Source organism: Monodelphis domestica, chromosome 2, assembly GCF_027887165.1.
Source record: "Monodelphis domestica isolate mMonDom1 chromosome 2, mMonDom1.pri, whole genome shotgun sequence".
NCBI classification, from domain to species: domain Eukaryota; kingdom Metazoa; phylum Chordata; class Mammalia; order Didelphimorphia; family Didelphidae; genus Monodelphis; species Monodelphis domestica.
Window position 1 is genome coordinate 25,583,568 of NC_077228.1, and position 15,000 is coordinate 25,598,567.

Consider the following 15,000-nt stretch of genomic DNA (forward strand, 5'->3'; position numbering starts at 1 on the left):
GGATGGGCCAAAGGGTGTGGAGACGAAGACGGTGAGGCCGGGGGCTAGTGAGAAAAGATGGGCGTAAGAACAGGCAGCCAGACGACGGCTCAGGGGATAAAGCGCTGGGTCTGTCGTCAAGAAGACTCGCCTTCCTGAGTTCGGCTCTGGCCTCAGACACTTAACTAGCCGGGTGACCCTGGGCAAGTCACTCCACCTGTTGGCCTCAGTTTCCTCATCTGTCAAATGAGCTGGAGAAGAAGATGGCAAGCCACTCCAGTGTCTTTGCCAAGAAAACCCCAAATGGGGTCACAAAGAGTCAGCACCGCTGAAGAACAAGCAGGAGGAGAAGATGGAAGCCTGGAATGATGAGTTAAGGGAAGGCCTCTGCCAGCCGGGGGCCCCTACGTGCCCTATGGGGGCCGCTCTTGCCTCTCCTAGGGAGAACCAGGGGCGTAGCCACACGCTGGCAGGCAGACGCCACCGTGGACCCAACCCAGAGGGCAGAAAGCTTTGGGGTGGGGGACATTCTTTTTGGAGCCGCCCGTCTTCCCCAGGAGGATGCAGCATTTTTCTCTCCTTATAAAGGCCATAGTTAGGGACGGTCAGTGTGTCCCGTGGAGGCTGCCATCTCCTTAGACAACCGCGGGTCCAGGGCTGGCGCTTAGTCTTCCCTCCAAGCTAGGGCAGCAGGCAGAGTGATCCTTCCTCCTCGGGTACAGAAACCCGAGCGCAAACGCCCTGAGGTCCAGCTGGTCAACAAGCATTTATTAAACCTCTGCTGTATACCAAGGGCTATTCTAACCACTGGGGATACAAGGAAAAGAGAAAATAGTCCTGCCCTTAAGGAGCTCCCAGGCAAGGGGGATGACCGCATGGAAATGGCTAGATGTCTATGGAACAGAGAAGGGATCCTTTCAGAGGGAAAGCCCTGGGCCTCGAGGAGGGGGAGGGGGCCTGGGAAAGGCCTCCTGTAACAGGTGGGCTTTGAGCTGGGTCTTGAAGAAGCCAAGGACGTAAGGCGGAGAGGCAGAGCATTTCGGCCATGGAGGCCAGATTGTTAAAGATGGGACGTCATAGGCGAGCAAGAAGGCCAGTTAGCTGGACTGCAGCTTTGCTTGAAGACTGTGTGAAGGAGCAGAATGTATAATGAGGCTGTAAAGGTGGCCGAAGCCAAGTTATAGGGAGCTTTTAAATGCCAAGTGCCAGAGAAGTTTATATTTGAACCCAGAGGAGACAGGAGGCTACTGGAGTCTACTGAGCAGGAAAGGTCACACTGTCAGATCTGGGCTTTGGGAGTACCAAAATGGCAGACACATTGGAATGGACAGAAGAGTCAAGGAAGGAGACTAATTCAGAGGCTATTGCAATAGCCGGGAGGAGAGATGAGTACATGTTAGATCAGATGACTTCTGGGGCCTTTCAATTCTGAAATGCTCTTATTCTGTGAAAGCATCAACCCCTGCCCACATAGACACATACCACCATCCCACATTCTCATCCTAAGGTCTATGCTCTTACATTTCACTTTGACGACACCAGTCCTTGGAAAACAATAGTCTAGTGGTGGCGAACCTATGGCACATATGCTTAAAAGGGCACACAGAGCCCTCTCTGTGGGCATGTCTGCAGTCTCCCATCAGAGTTCATTACTAGAAAGCCAGAAGGACTTGGGGGTGGAGTGGTTCCCCTCCTCCTCTCCATGTGCCTGAGGACATTCCTCCCTTCCCCTACCTGTCTGCCCAGCAGCCCAATGGGAGTACTTCCTCCCTCCCCTGTCTGGGGTATGGAGGGGGTGGGGCATGGCACTCAGTCTCTGGGAGCATGGTACTGGGTCTCTGATGGGGGATGGGCACTCCAACTCTAAAAGGCTCACCATCACAGCTATAGTCAGTGGCTGTTCCTTTTGGCATTCTCCCACCACCCCCCTAAGGAAATGCTCTTCTGTGCCCCTTTGCCCTCCTAGGTGCCCTCCCAGACCACCAAGCTCCTCAGGCTGCCTACTACAGAGCCTACCTGTGCCCCATGATCCCAAGTTATCTCCCCCCATTTTCCCCATCCAAATGTCCAACTCCCACTATCAAAAGCTCATGCTTCCCTCTCTCAACCATCTTTCTCAAAGTCCACCTTCAGCATCTGCCCCCCAAGAAGATACCCGACATTGTTCTCAGAGGTCTTTCCACCGATCAGGAGACAAATCCTCCTTATCCTCAGTCTGGGACGCAGTATCACAGGGCTGTCTGGAAAAGTGAGGTTCTGGGCTATTTAGGAGACAGGCTAGAGGAATGTCTATAAAATATTTCCTGTTCGGTATTCTCGGAATAATTTGTACAAAGTCACTAAGATTTTTCACAAATCTGTGGATAAAAAAGCCATTCGATTCCCTCGATATTCTTGGCCTTTTCTTCTTACAGATGCATTTTGTTTCTATTTTTCCTGGTTCTTTAAAGTAATTCTTTGGCAGTTTGGTGGGATTGGTGTGACCCTCAATAAATAAATTAAAGTAGAATTGTCACTTTTATTATAGAGGTGCAGAAAAAAAATATCCAGCTCCCAGCAAAGGCAGTGGGACTTCAGGCAGTCTGGAGGGAGCCAAAGGCTCCTACCAACTAGGTGTCCCCCTCGTTTCCCTCCCCAGAACAAAATCTGCTTCCCTGGCTAGCCCTCCCCAGATGCCTCGTCATCCTCTATTAGAACGGAAGCCCCAGAGGACATCGTCTCCCTCTTTCTTTATATCCAGAGCCCAAACACTCAGCACTGCGCCTGACGGGCAGGAAGTACTTAATAAATGAGCTCTCATCATTCCTTAAACTGTATGACTGTGGGCAAGTCCTTTAACCACAGAGTCTGTGTTTCCTGTAAAATGGGCATAATAGCAGCTACTTGCAATTCAGAGGACAACAGCCCTTGATAAGACTCAAGCTCTAGACAAATGTGTGGTTCTCCTAATATTTTTTCAACCCTTACCTTCTGTCTTGGAATCAATGATAAGTATCAATTCTAAGGCAGAAGAATTTTTAAATGTTTTTATTTAAATTTATTTAATTTCAATTATTTATAGTAATTGTTAAATTAAATTAATTTTATTTTATTTTATTCCTCAGCCTCTGCTAACAAACACTGCCAGGGATGGGGCCCTCATTACCTCCAAGGAAGCCTGTTCCAGCCATGGGTTCCCAGAAGGCTATTAAGTACTTGTAATAACAATAGAAAAATAATTCTGTTTCACTTTGCCAAACACTTTATATGTTTTATTTCATTTGATCCTCATAAGTCTTTGAATTAGGTGCTATTATCCCCATTTTACAGATAAGGAAACTGAGGCTGGGTAGGTCAAGAAGCATTTATTAAAGCCTTACTATGTGGCTAGTGATGGGGGGGGGGGCAAAAACACAGGCCTTGCCCCCCAGGAGTCTCCCTTCGGCGGAGAAGCCTCGCCGCCCCCGAGGTGCGTAAAATACAAGTTTGGGAAGTCGCAGCTCGATGCCAGCGAAATCCTTGCCCCCCCCACCTGCAAACGCACAGGACACGCATGTCGTCTCCTGATGCTCACGACGCTCACACACAGCGCTGTGGGGTGCCGGGGGGGGGGGCAGACCTTGGTGGGGGGCAGAAGAAGGCAGAGGCAGGGAGGCGGCCGAGCCCGGGGGCTGCAGGCAGCGTGCAGTTGGCAGAGGACGGGGAGTCTCTGCCCTGATGGTCCTGCGCTGGCCCCCTTAATTAAGATGGGGGGCCAGACCCGGCCACCTGGCTCCAGACGGGGCACCGGGAGGCGCAGCTTCTCTCCGGGCCGCCCCGGATCTCCTGGGCCTCGTGTGGATTCCCGCTGAGCTCGCGGCCGCCCCTCCGGAGAGCGGGGTTGGGGCGCAGGTGTGGGAGAGTTCACGTTTCTTCCCGTTAAACTCCATCCCTGCTACTGCCTGGGAAGGTCTTCCTGCCCTCTGCCAAGCGCGCCGGCCGCCCCTCCTGGCGCTGTCAGGGCCGCCCTGTGCAGGAACGGCTCGGCTTTGGGTCAGGCCTGGCCTCCAGGCAGCTCCCCCTCATCTCTTTGTGTCGCCTCCCCATCCCGGGTCCGGAGGCGGAACCTCCAAGCCATCCAGGGCCCCGGGAAGGGCAGGGCTTCTCCCACTCGCCCACTCGGGCAATGAGCATCCGGGAGGGGATGGGAGGCCGCCTCCCAGCGCCAGCGTTGCCTCCTGCACCACACGGCCTCCGTGGAGGCCAGGGCCAAGAGCCCGCATGGCCCCGGCTGCTTCTGGGCAGCCAACTCCGGGGTAAAACGCTTTGCCTCCACCCAAGACAAAACCTCACCCGTTTCTGCCGTCCGACTCCAAAGAAGGGAGAAGGAGGAGCACGCGGCCTGGTCCGTCCTTCCCTACCTTGCTAGGGCCTGGGGGCCGGAAGTGGGGGCAAAGACTCATGCCCCCCCCCCCGCCAGCCTGCGAGACAAACCACGCGGTACAAGGAGGAAACCGAGGCTCGACGGCGTCAGGCCCGAGAAAGCCGCTTTTCGGGCGCTCCTCCAGGCCCAGAGCGCCTCCGCCTGCTGGGCCAAAGTCTGGCCGGCTTTGGAGCCCTCTGATCGGCTCCGCATCATCGTGAAGGTCCGACGCTGGGCAAGGCCCACTCTGAGGCCCACTCAAAGGCAGCACCAGCGACCCCAACGGCCTGGCCTTCGAGGAGCCTATGGTCTGCAGGGGGAGGGCCACAGGCAGAGGCGCGGCGCCCCAGGATCTCCCTGGGCTGGAGGGACTCGCCCAAGATGCTGCCTGAGCCTCTGCCCTCTGGGAGCCCCACAGGATAAGGGATCGCTGTGTCCCTGGCTCCGGGGCCTCCACCGGGGCCTCCACCGGGGCCTCCCTCTCTGCTCAGACCCTCTGCGTCAGGCTTTGCCTGGTGCTCTGCCAGGTCTACTCTCTCTGATGCCCAGGGTTCAGCTTCCCCCGGGTCTGCCTACCTCCAACTAAAGAAACAACAACAGATGATGCAAATACCAGGGATGTCAGCAAGGATCGGGTGGCTGCTGGGTGAACAACGGGCCTATAGGTGTCTGGACCCTGGCCTCTGCGGTCATAGGAGAGTAGAGGAGTGAGAAGGGCAGGAGCCTTAGAACAGGGAACGTCATCAGAGCCGGGAGGAAGCTTAGAACAGGGAATGTCAGAGCTGGGAGGGAGCTTAGAACAGGGAATGTCAGAGCTGGGAGGGAGCTTAGAACAGGGAATGTCATCAGAGCTGGGAGGGAGCTTAGAACTGGGAATGTCAGAGCTGGGGATGGGGGCTTAGAACTGGGAATGTCATCAGAGCTGGGAGGGAGCTTAGAACAGGAAATGTCAGAGCTGGGAGGGAGCTTAGAACAGGAAATGTCAGAGCTGACAGGGAATGTCAGAGCCGGGAGGGAGCTTAGAACAGGGAATGTCATCAGAGCTGGGAGGGAGCTTAGAACTGGGAATGTCAGAGCTGGGGATGGGGGCTTAGAGCTGGGAATGTCATCAGAGCTGGGAGGGAGCTTAGAACAGGAAATGTCAGAGCTGGGAGGGAGCTTAGAACAGGAAATGTCAGAGCTGACAGGGAATGTCAGAGCCGGGAGGGAGCTTAGAACAGGGAATGTCAGAGCCGGGAGAGAGCTTAGAACAGGGAATGTCAGAGCTGACAGGGAATGTCAGAGCCGGGAGGGAGCTTAGAACAGGGAATGTCAGAGCTGACAGGGAATGTCAGAGCCGGGAGGGAGCTTAGAACAGGGAATGTCAGAGCCGGGAGGGAGCTTAGAACAGGAAATGTCAGAGCTGACAGGGAATGTCAGAGCCGGGAGGGAGCTTAGAACAGGGAATGTCAGAGCCGGGAGGGAGCTTAGAACAGGGAATGTCAGAGCCGGGAGGGAGCTTAGAACAGGGAACGTCATCAGAGCCGGGAGGAAGCTTAGAACAGGGAATGTCAGAGCCGGGAGGGAGCTTAGAACAGGGAATGTCAGAGCCGGGAGGGAGCTTAGAACAGGGAATGTCAGAGCCAGGAGGGAGCTTAGAACAGGGAATGTCAGAGCTGGGAGGGAGCTTAGAACAGGAAATGTCAGAGCTGACAGGGAATGTCAGAGCCGGGAGGGAGCTTAGAACAGGGAATGTCAGAGCCGGGAGGGAGCTTAGAACAGGGAATGTCAGAGCCGGGAGGGAGCTTAGAACAGGGAATGTCAGAGCCAGGAGGGAGCTTAGAACAGGGAATGTCAGAGCTGGGAGGGAGCTTAGAACAGGAAATGTCAGAGCTGACAGGGAATGTCAGAGCCGGGAGGGAGCTTAGAACAGGGAATGTCAGAGCCGGGAGGGAGCTTAGAACAGGGAATGTCAGAGCCGGGAGGGAGCTTAGAACAGGGAACGTCATCAGAGCCGGGAGGAAGCTTAGAACAGGGAATGTCAGAGCCGGGAGGGAGCTTAGAACAGGGAATGTCAGAGCCGGGAGGGAGCTTAGAACAGGGAATGTCAGAGCCAGGAGGGAGCTTAGAACAGGGAATGTCAGAGCTGGGAGGGAGCTTAGAACAGGGAATGTCAGAGCTGGGGATGGGGGCTTAGAACAGGGAATGTCAGAGCTGGGAGGGAGCTTAGAACAGGGAATGTCAGAGCTGGGGATGGGGGCTTAGAACAGGGAATGTCAGAGGCAGGAAAGAGCTTAGAACAGGGAATATCAGAGCTGGGGATGGAGGCTTGGAACAGGGAATGTCAGAGCTGGGGATGGAGGCTTGGAACAGGGAATGTCAGAGCTGGGGATGGAGGCTTGGAACAGGGAATGTCAGAGCTGGGGATGGAGGCTTAGAACAGGGAATGTCAGAGCTGGGAGGGAGCTTAGAACAGGGAATGTCAGAGCTGGGGATGGAGGCTTGGAACAGGGAATGTCAGAGCTTGGAGGGAGCTTAGAACAGGAAATGTCAGAGCTGAGAGGAAGCTTAGAACAGGGAATGTCATCAGAGCTGGGAGGGAGCTTAGAACAGGGAATGTCAGAGCTGGGAGGGAGCTTAGAACAGGGAATGTCAGAGCTGGGAGGGAGCTTAGAACAGGGAATGTCAGAGCTGGGAGGGAGCTTAGAACAGGGAATGTCAGAGCTGGGAGGGAGCTTAGAACAGGGAATGTCAGAGCTGGGAGGGAGCTTAGAACAGGGAATGTCAGAGCTGGGAGGGAGCTTAGAACAGGAAATGTCAGAGCTGAGAGGAAGCTTAGAACAGGGAATGTCATCAGAGCTGGGAGGGAGCTTAGAACAGGGAATGTCATCAGAGCTGGGAGGGAGCTTAGAACAGGAAATGTCAGAGCTGAGAGGAAGCTTAGAACAGGGAATGTCATCAGAGCTGGGAGGGAGCTTAGAACAGTGAATGTCAGAGCTGGGAGGGAGCTTAGAACAGGGAATGTCAGAGCTGGGGATGGGGGCTTAGAACAGGGAATGTCAGAGCTGGGAGGGAGCTTAGAACAGGGAATGTCAGAGCTGGGGATGGGGGCTTGGAACAGGGAATGTCAGAGGCAGGAGAGAGCTTAGAACAGTGTCAGGAAGTCCCAGGGTGGGGCCAATTCTAGCCAATCACAGGAGGTTTCTTCCTTTGTGGCGCCGCCTACCCTCATTCCTCTCCAATGAATGGTTTGCACCTACTGTGTCCCTTGCTTGCGGACTGAGCTTTCTGGGATGGAGACAGGTAACAGAAGCCAGGAAGAGGAGAGCCAGCCGTGGAGGCCTTGAGCGCCTCTTGAAGAGGGGTCCCAGGAGGCAGAGGGAAGAAGTGGGCGTCCAAAGGCCCCCACAGGAGCTGCGCGTCCTGTGTGGGGAGCAGAGAAGGCCAGCTGGTCTGGACAGCAGGGAGCCGGAGGAGGAAGACGCTGGCGTGGGGAGGCCGGGATCCCAAGGGCCCAAGAGAGGGGTCTGTGCTCATTCTGCGAGCTGGGGAAGGAGCGGAGGAGCGGAGAGACCGGGAGGTCGTCTGGCTACTGGCGACTCCCAAGCGCGCCGCTTCTGGAGAGGAGACGTTCATTGTCGCAGCGACAACCTGCCACCTCTTTCCCCCTGTTCCAAGCCCTCTTTCCTGATCCTCCTCCTCCTCCTCCGGCCATCGCCAGCCCTCCATTCACGGCATTCCTTTGTCACGGCGGCCGGTCCTTCGAGAAGGCTGTGATGTGTCCCTCACTGCTGGGCTAGGCCGAGGCTGCCTTGTGGAAGAGGGGGAGGCGGCCTCCGGCCCCAGAAAGCCTCCGAGCAGAAAGGACTGGAGGGCTGAGCTGAGTGGGCCTGTGTTAGGCCTCTGGCCCCCCTTGCCCAGGTCTTGGGCTCCTGGGAGTCGTGAAGGAGTGTCTGGAGACACAGCAGACACGGCGGCAGCGCCAGGAAAGTCACCAGAAGCTGGAGCCAGCGGCGGAGGCCCCGGGGCTGGGCAATGGCAGGACCCGAGCCTGGTCCGGTTCTGGTCCAGCCACGGTGGGACCATCAGCTCAGCCCCCAGCTGTGGCCAGACTGGCCCGCAAGGACGGCGGCCACCGTCGGGGCTGAAGTCTCCACACCCCCAAAAGCAGCCCGGACAGAGAGGGAGAAGGGCCTCCAGAGGCCAAAACTGTGACGGTCCCCTTGACCCGGCTCTCTCTGCCCATGAGGTTGGCTAACTTTGCACTTGAAATCGATGTCCCCCTTCTATTCCCGGTGCGGCTGTGGAGTAAGGGAGCCTCGCAAGGTCAGAGGAGATGTTTTGTTCCATAACTTCGAGCCCATTCCTCCAGGAGCCTTGGGTGGGAATAAGGCGGAGAACTCCTGTTGGGGGGGGGGGGGGTCCTCACTATGCTTTCTTCAGAAATTCATTGTTCATTCATTTTTCAACTGAAATTTTTCATGACTCCATTTCAGGTGTTCTTGGCAAAAATACTGGAGTGGCTTACCATTTCCTTCTCCAGCTCATTTTACAGATGAGGAAACTGAGGCAAAAGAGGTTAAATAACTCACCCGGAGTCACAAAGCTAGTGTCTGGGAGATAGGTACTAGTATTATCTTATTTTACAGATGAGGAAACTGAGGCAAAAGAGGTTGAATAACTCACCCAGAGTCACAAAGCTAGTGTCTGGGAGATAGGTACTAGTATTATCTTATTTTACAGATGAGGAAACTGAGGCAAAAGAGGTTGAATAACTCACCCAGAGTCACACAGCTAGGAAGTGTCTGAGAGGTAGGATTATCTTATTCACAGATAAGGAAACTGAGGCAAAAGAGGTTAAATAGCTCACCCAGAGTCACACAGCTAGTGTCTGGGAGATAGGTACTAGTATTATCTTATTTTACAGATGAGGAAACTGAGGCAAACAGAGTTAAGTAACTTGCCCAGAGTCACACAGCCAGTGTCCGAGGCCAGACTTGAACTCAGGAAGAAGACTTGAGGCCTGGTGCTCTATTCAATATGGCGCCACTCGGCTGGCTACTTTCTTCAGAAATACTCTCTTGTGACAGTTCATGGAAGCTAACTGGTTAATCGCTATTGGAGGAGTACACTGGATGGAGCTCTGGAAGCCTGAGGGGAGAAGGAGCCAGCTGGGCAGTGAGCTGGAGGAGGGTGAGCCCAGAGGGGTGCTCTATACCCATCCCAGACTGGGACCTGGACATTGAAACCTTCCAAGTCAGCTGGTCCAGCCCAGCCCGTGCCATAAACAAATGAGGACGCTGAAGCTTTGAGAGGGTGAGGGGCCTCCCCTAGGTCACTGGATGAGTAAAATGGCCAAACCCCTTGATTCCCTCCCAGCACCCTTCCCATGCTCTTTACCACACGGCCTCCCGTTCTATGGGTTCGAGTCCTGTCTTTGCCCCTTATTACCTGAGTGACCTTGGATAAGTCACTGCCGCTCTGGGGGTCAGTTTTATCTCCTATAAAACAAGTGGTCCACAGAGATCACAGAATCTCCTGTAAAAAGGGACTTGGAGAGACCATCCAAGTGACCAGTGAGGAAAAGAAGGCCCAAGAGGACTATGACTTGTCCAGGGTCACAGAGAGAGCAAGTTCGGTACTGGATTGCATCTGAACCCTGATCATCTGCCCTGAGGTCCAGGGTTCCTTTTGGTCCTTTCTAAGGTCCTTCCCAGATGGAGGGGGCTCTGGTTCTCCCGAGTCTCTTCCCTCCAGTCTACACCAGGGCTATGGAAGATGCCTCCCACGCTGGCCTTTGGGAAATACTTCACAAAAGAAATAAAAACACAATCGAAACCGACCCAGATGGCTGAGTTTGGCACTTCCGGCTACCATCGTGGGAGGAAACAAGTATTTCGGGGCCCACCTGACAAGGCTACCAGCAGCAGGAGACAGACGGCCCGAGCCAGCGCTTAGAGAGGCCTTAAGTAGTCTCCTTACAGTCTCTTTATGGCCTCAGTTAAGCCTCAACAGCCCAATATCAACTCCATTTTACAGATGAGGAAATGGAGGCAAACCGAAGGGATGTGACTGGACTAGGGTCATACGACTAGCTCAGGGCCTGAGGTGGATTTGTAACTCAGAGACCTGAACTCTTCTCCCCTTCGCCACTTGGCTGCCTAGAAGACACAGGCAGAAGCTTCAAAGAGGCAAATTCAAGCCTGAAAATGACAGCTTTTCAAAAATGCCATAGTAGGGGATAGCTAGGAAGCATGGTGGAGAGAGCACCAGGCCTGGAGACAGGAGGTCCTGGGTTCAAATCTAGCCTCAGACCCTTCCTGGCTGGGTGACCCTGGGCAAGTCACTTGACCCCCATTGCCCAGCCCTCACCACTATTCTGCCTCAGAACCAATACTTAGTACTGAGTCTAAGACGGAAGTTGAGGATTTAAAAAAAAAAGCCATGGGCTGGCTTGAGAGGGAGCCTGAAGGTCTGTGAGTCCATGAAGACCCAACAATCCCTCCAGGGCAAAAGCTGGAGCAGCTTCTCCAGAAGGTCCTTGGGAAAATGGAGGCGTTTCAGGCCGCTGACATTCTAGGGAGTGTTTTAGATACAGCGCTGGAGTCAGGAAGACCCCACCTTGGGACTCGGACAGTTTCCGTCTACCTTCGCTTCCTCATCCATAAAATGGGAATAATAATAGCAGCTCCCTCTCAAGGAAGCTGAGAGAGCTGAAAACCCCAAGTGATTGTGCAATCTTTTGTAGTCAGTTCTCCGCCGCCCCTTTGGGGGAGCGGCTTGCCATTGCCTGCTCCGGCTCATTTTACAGATGAGGAAACTGAGGCCGACGGCGTCAAATGGCTAGTAAGTGCCTGAGGCTGGATTTGAATCAGGCTTCCCTGACTCCCGGCCTGGTGCTCTGTCCACAGCACCACCTAGATGTCGTTGTTATCATCATCATTATTATGACTAGTCACTTTCTGTGCTCGGGGTCTCAGGGGTCCTTTGGGCACCAGATTAAAGGGCAGGGCTAGCACTGGGAGAAAGCATGGGGGGGGGCAGAGCACCCAAGCCGAGCTCGGGGCCTCCGCCTGAAGTGGGGGTGGGAGAGCAGGGAGAAAGGGGACCCTCTGTGTGTCCCCCCCAAACAGCCGGGATCCGCAGGGATTGTTTGTCCACAGCCCCAGTTTCTAAACGGGGGGGGGGGGGGGGGGCGGCTCTCGGGTCCTCCCAGCAATCCTGGGTCCCTGGGGAGGGGCTGAAAGGAGCCGGGGGAGACCAGGCGGAGCCAGAAGGGGGCCGGCAGCTGGGGAGGTCCAGCACTCTGGCCTCAAGGCACACTACGCCCCACCAAAAGTGTCTTGGCCTCAAGGGGCTTCCATCCATCCCAGTGGGGGAAGCACATACCAAATAGACAAGTATCGGGTGGGTGCTCACCCTGGACGCCTGGGAAAGACCTCTGGAGGAAAGGGGGAGATGGGGAGGAAGTCCAGGCTACTGAAGCGCCTCATCCTTGCCCCTATTTAAGCAGAAGCTGGATGGAAGGAGCCATGGAGAAGCCTGGTGTAGGTCAGACGCCCGGACCCACTGAGGGGAAGACAGAGGGCAAGGAAGGGGGATGAAGCACATTTGTAGAGTTTATTAAAACTTGCAAAGCTTATATGGACCCATTTTACACATGAGGAAACTGAGGCCAGGAGAGGTGACTAGACAAATGGATCCTCAGTCAGAGGACTCGGGTTCGAATCCCAGCGCTTCCCTTCCTAGCTGTGCGACAAGACAGCTGATCTCTCCCAGGCCTCAGTTTCCTTCCCAGTACCACGGGGGAGTTTCGCTCCCCGACTTCTAAGGTGCCTTCGGGATGGGAACTCGGAGTCCGGAGATCTCCTGACTTGCCCACACACACATACCCACCAAAGAGCCGGGGTGCCGGGGCTTGCTTCAGGGCTTGCAACCCTTCAGCTCCCCACCCTCCCTGCCACTCTCCAAGGATGGGTTTCCGGGCCAATCCAGGGGGCTTCCCTAACCCCTGCCCCGGTCCTTCTCTCCAGCAGCCTCCCCGGCCGGGGCAGCGGGAGAGAGCGAAGAGAACGAGCCTCTGAGAGGCCAGCCTCGGAGGCTTCTAGTGGCTGCGCCGCTACAATCGGTGCGGGGACAGGCCAGGCGGAGGAGGCTGGCGAGGGCGCGCCGCGAGCCTCAGCCCACGCGGCTGCGGGAATCGCCGAGGCCCCGGCCCCAGCCCCACGCACTGCTCCCCGCCCCAACCCGCCCTCGAGGCGATCCTTTCCAGATGTGCGCCAGGGAGGGGCGGGGGCGGGGCGGGGGGCCAGCCCCGCTGCCCCTTGGCCCAAAGACAGCCGCGACGGGAATTTTCCGAAGCCCTGTCTGGGCGGGGGGGAGGGGGACCCCAGCGAGAGCCGGGCCAGGGCGGGGCGCAGCGGGGCTCGGATCGCGGACAGCCGAGCCGCTGCAGCCCCCTCCTCCGGGCCAGCCCTGCTCGGCCCTTCTCCCCCCTCGTCCCGGCCGCCGCCCCCAGCCCTCGGCCATCCCCACGCCCCGATGCCCGAAGGGCAGCCGCGCGGAGCTACCTGCGGCGCGGGCCGGCTGCTACGGCTCTCCCGGAGCTCTGCGCTGGGCTCCTCGGACACTGGCTCCTTCCATTCAACTCCGGGCTCCCGCTTCGTCAACACAAGTTTTGTTGTCGGGTCCCCCCCCCCCCCCCCAGCCGCCTAGGCATGCATCTGCTGGACCGCTTCCTCCTCTGGACACAGGCAGGCGCAGGTTCCTCAAAGCCAGTGTGGGAAGCGATTGGGTTTTCCTCCCACCCCCTCCCCTCCCCTCCCCTCCTCTCCTCCTTGGCCCGCTCCCTTCGGCGGTGATTCAGAACCGGAGGACCGACACCCCCCTCCCCCCCGCCGCCGCCCTCCTGCGGCAGGATATCCTGGCGGGGGGGGGGGGGGGCGCTCTGGCTCCCGAGGGCCGGGGCTGGGGGCTCCCGCGGCGCGTGCCCCAGACTTCCCCTCTCGCGTTCAAATCCTCCAAGGATTTAAGGAATACGCTTGCTATGACAGAGCCCGGGCTCGGCTTACGGAGAATCCTCGGAAGGGGCCCGGCCACGGCCGCCGCGGGGGCTGAGCAGGGACCCCCAGAGGTGGTCAGCGCCGCCCCGCGCGCACGCGCCCCTTCACAAACACCACCAGCGCTTGCCGCCAGCCTCTGCCAAGTTTCCCAAAGGGGGGGGGGGGGGGGCTGGGGCTGGGGGCTTGCTGACTTTTCCTGGAATCTAGCTCCTCCCCGCCCCCATGGCCCCTGCCCCTCGGGGCCCCTCGGAGGCAGGGAGGCCCGGTGCCTGCTTACCCCAATCAGCAGGCGGGAGGGAAGGAAAGCCTCTCTCTGAGCAGTGCCATACTGAGCCCAGGAGCCAAGAATATTTCCAAGCGAACTCCTATTAACTGCTAACAGCTGAAGCAACATTTGGGGCTTTGGCCCGAGTTACATCTGGATAATGAACTCCGAGGTGGCTCAGGCTACAGCATCGGGCCAAGGACCAAGCCCAGGGCCCGGGCTCGGCTGGCCGGCCGGCCCCATGCGGGAGACTCGGGCAGAGACCAGACCCGCGGGAGGATTGCTTTGGGAAAGAGCCCCTCATTGGACAGTAGAGGAAACTGAGTCTGGGAGAAGGGAAGGGAAAGGACTTGCCCAGGGTCACCGTGATGGCCAGTAGCTGAGCCAGGCTTCAAACCCAGGTCTTGGGGAGCCCATTTTGAAGATCCGGGGCTCCCCCTAATTCTGATCTTATCAAGCACCCCAAAACACTCTGTCCTCCAGCTGGGAGAAACCCCAAATGAAGCAGAAAAGCCAACAGCCTTCCCTGTGGTCTGCCAACCTGAATACTTTACAGATCACTGAAGCTCCTGGCTGGAAGCTAAGGAAAGGGGCTGGAGACTGGGCAGAGGAGCCGCCACCGCCTCAGCCTTCTGGGGAGCACAAAGGCACTGGATCTGCCACTCTCACAGACCTGGCCAGGCGGGACTTTTTGTGGAAACTCCTCCTAGGCAAGGAGCAGCTAGGCGACAGGAGGATCTGAGTTCAAATTTGGCCTCAGGCATTTCACCCTGGGCAAGAGTTGAGGCAGAGAAAAGGGGGGTTTTCCTTCATTTTTTAAATGGATTTTTTTTTCAATGACTAGAAACCATTTCTGACAAGTTTTCTGATATTTTGGGTTTCGGCTTCTCTCCCTCCCCAGGCAGTAAATAGTCTGATCTGGTTAGGCCCTGCTTTCATGCCTACAGATCTCCCCATTCCCCGTGTCCTGACTAACAATAAAAAAACTCACGGAGGAAATCAGTGAGGTGGGGGGCTTTGATCTGCAATCAGATTCCAGCAATTCCTTCTATGGCTGCCAATGGCGGGTTTTATTTTAAACCCTCATCTTCTGTCTTGGAATCACTACTGTGTATTGGCTCCAAGGCAGAAGAGTGGTAAGGGCTAGGCAAGGGGGGTTAAGTGACTTGCCCAGGGTCACACAGCTGGGAAGTGTTTGAGGCCAGACTTGAACCCAGGACCTCCTGTCTCTAGGCCTGACTCTCCAGCCACTGAGCTACCCAGCTGCCCCCAAGATGGTGGTTTTTTAAATCATGAGTCCCCTGGAGTTACCTTGGAACCTTGTTTTGCTGATA

General features: G+C 56.4%; 1 protein-coding gene across 3 annotated transcripts in view; it reads right to left on the reverse strand.

Moving 5' to 3' along the window:
• Nucleotides 1-15,000, reverse strand: part of PODN (podocan) — a 68,070-nt gene that overhangs the window by 51,642 nt on the left and 1,428 nt on the right. The window contains exon 1 of one of the 3 annotated variants that reach the window (XM_007480161.3): nucleotides 13,679-15,000. This exon is cut by the window's right edge and continues 1,428 nt beyond it. The gene's annotated coding sequence lies outside the window, so the exon portion shown is untranslated. Of the gene's footprint in view, nucleotides 1-12,909; nucleotides 13,124-13,678 lie in introns of those variants that run through there. The other 2 variants (XM_007480162.3, XM_007480160.3) reach the window with 2 other exon arrangements.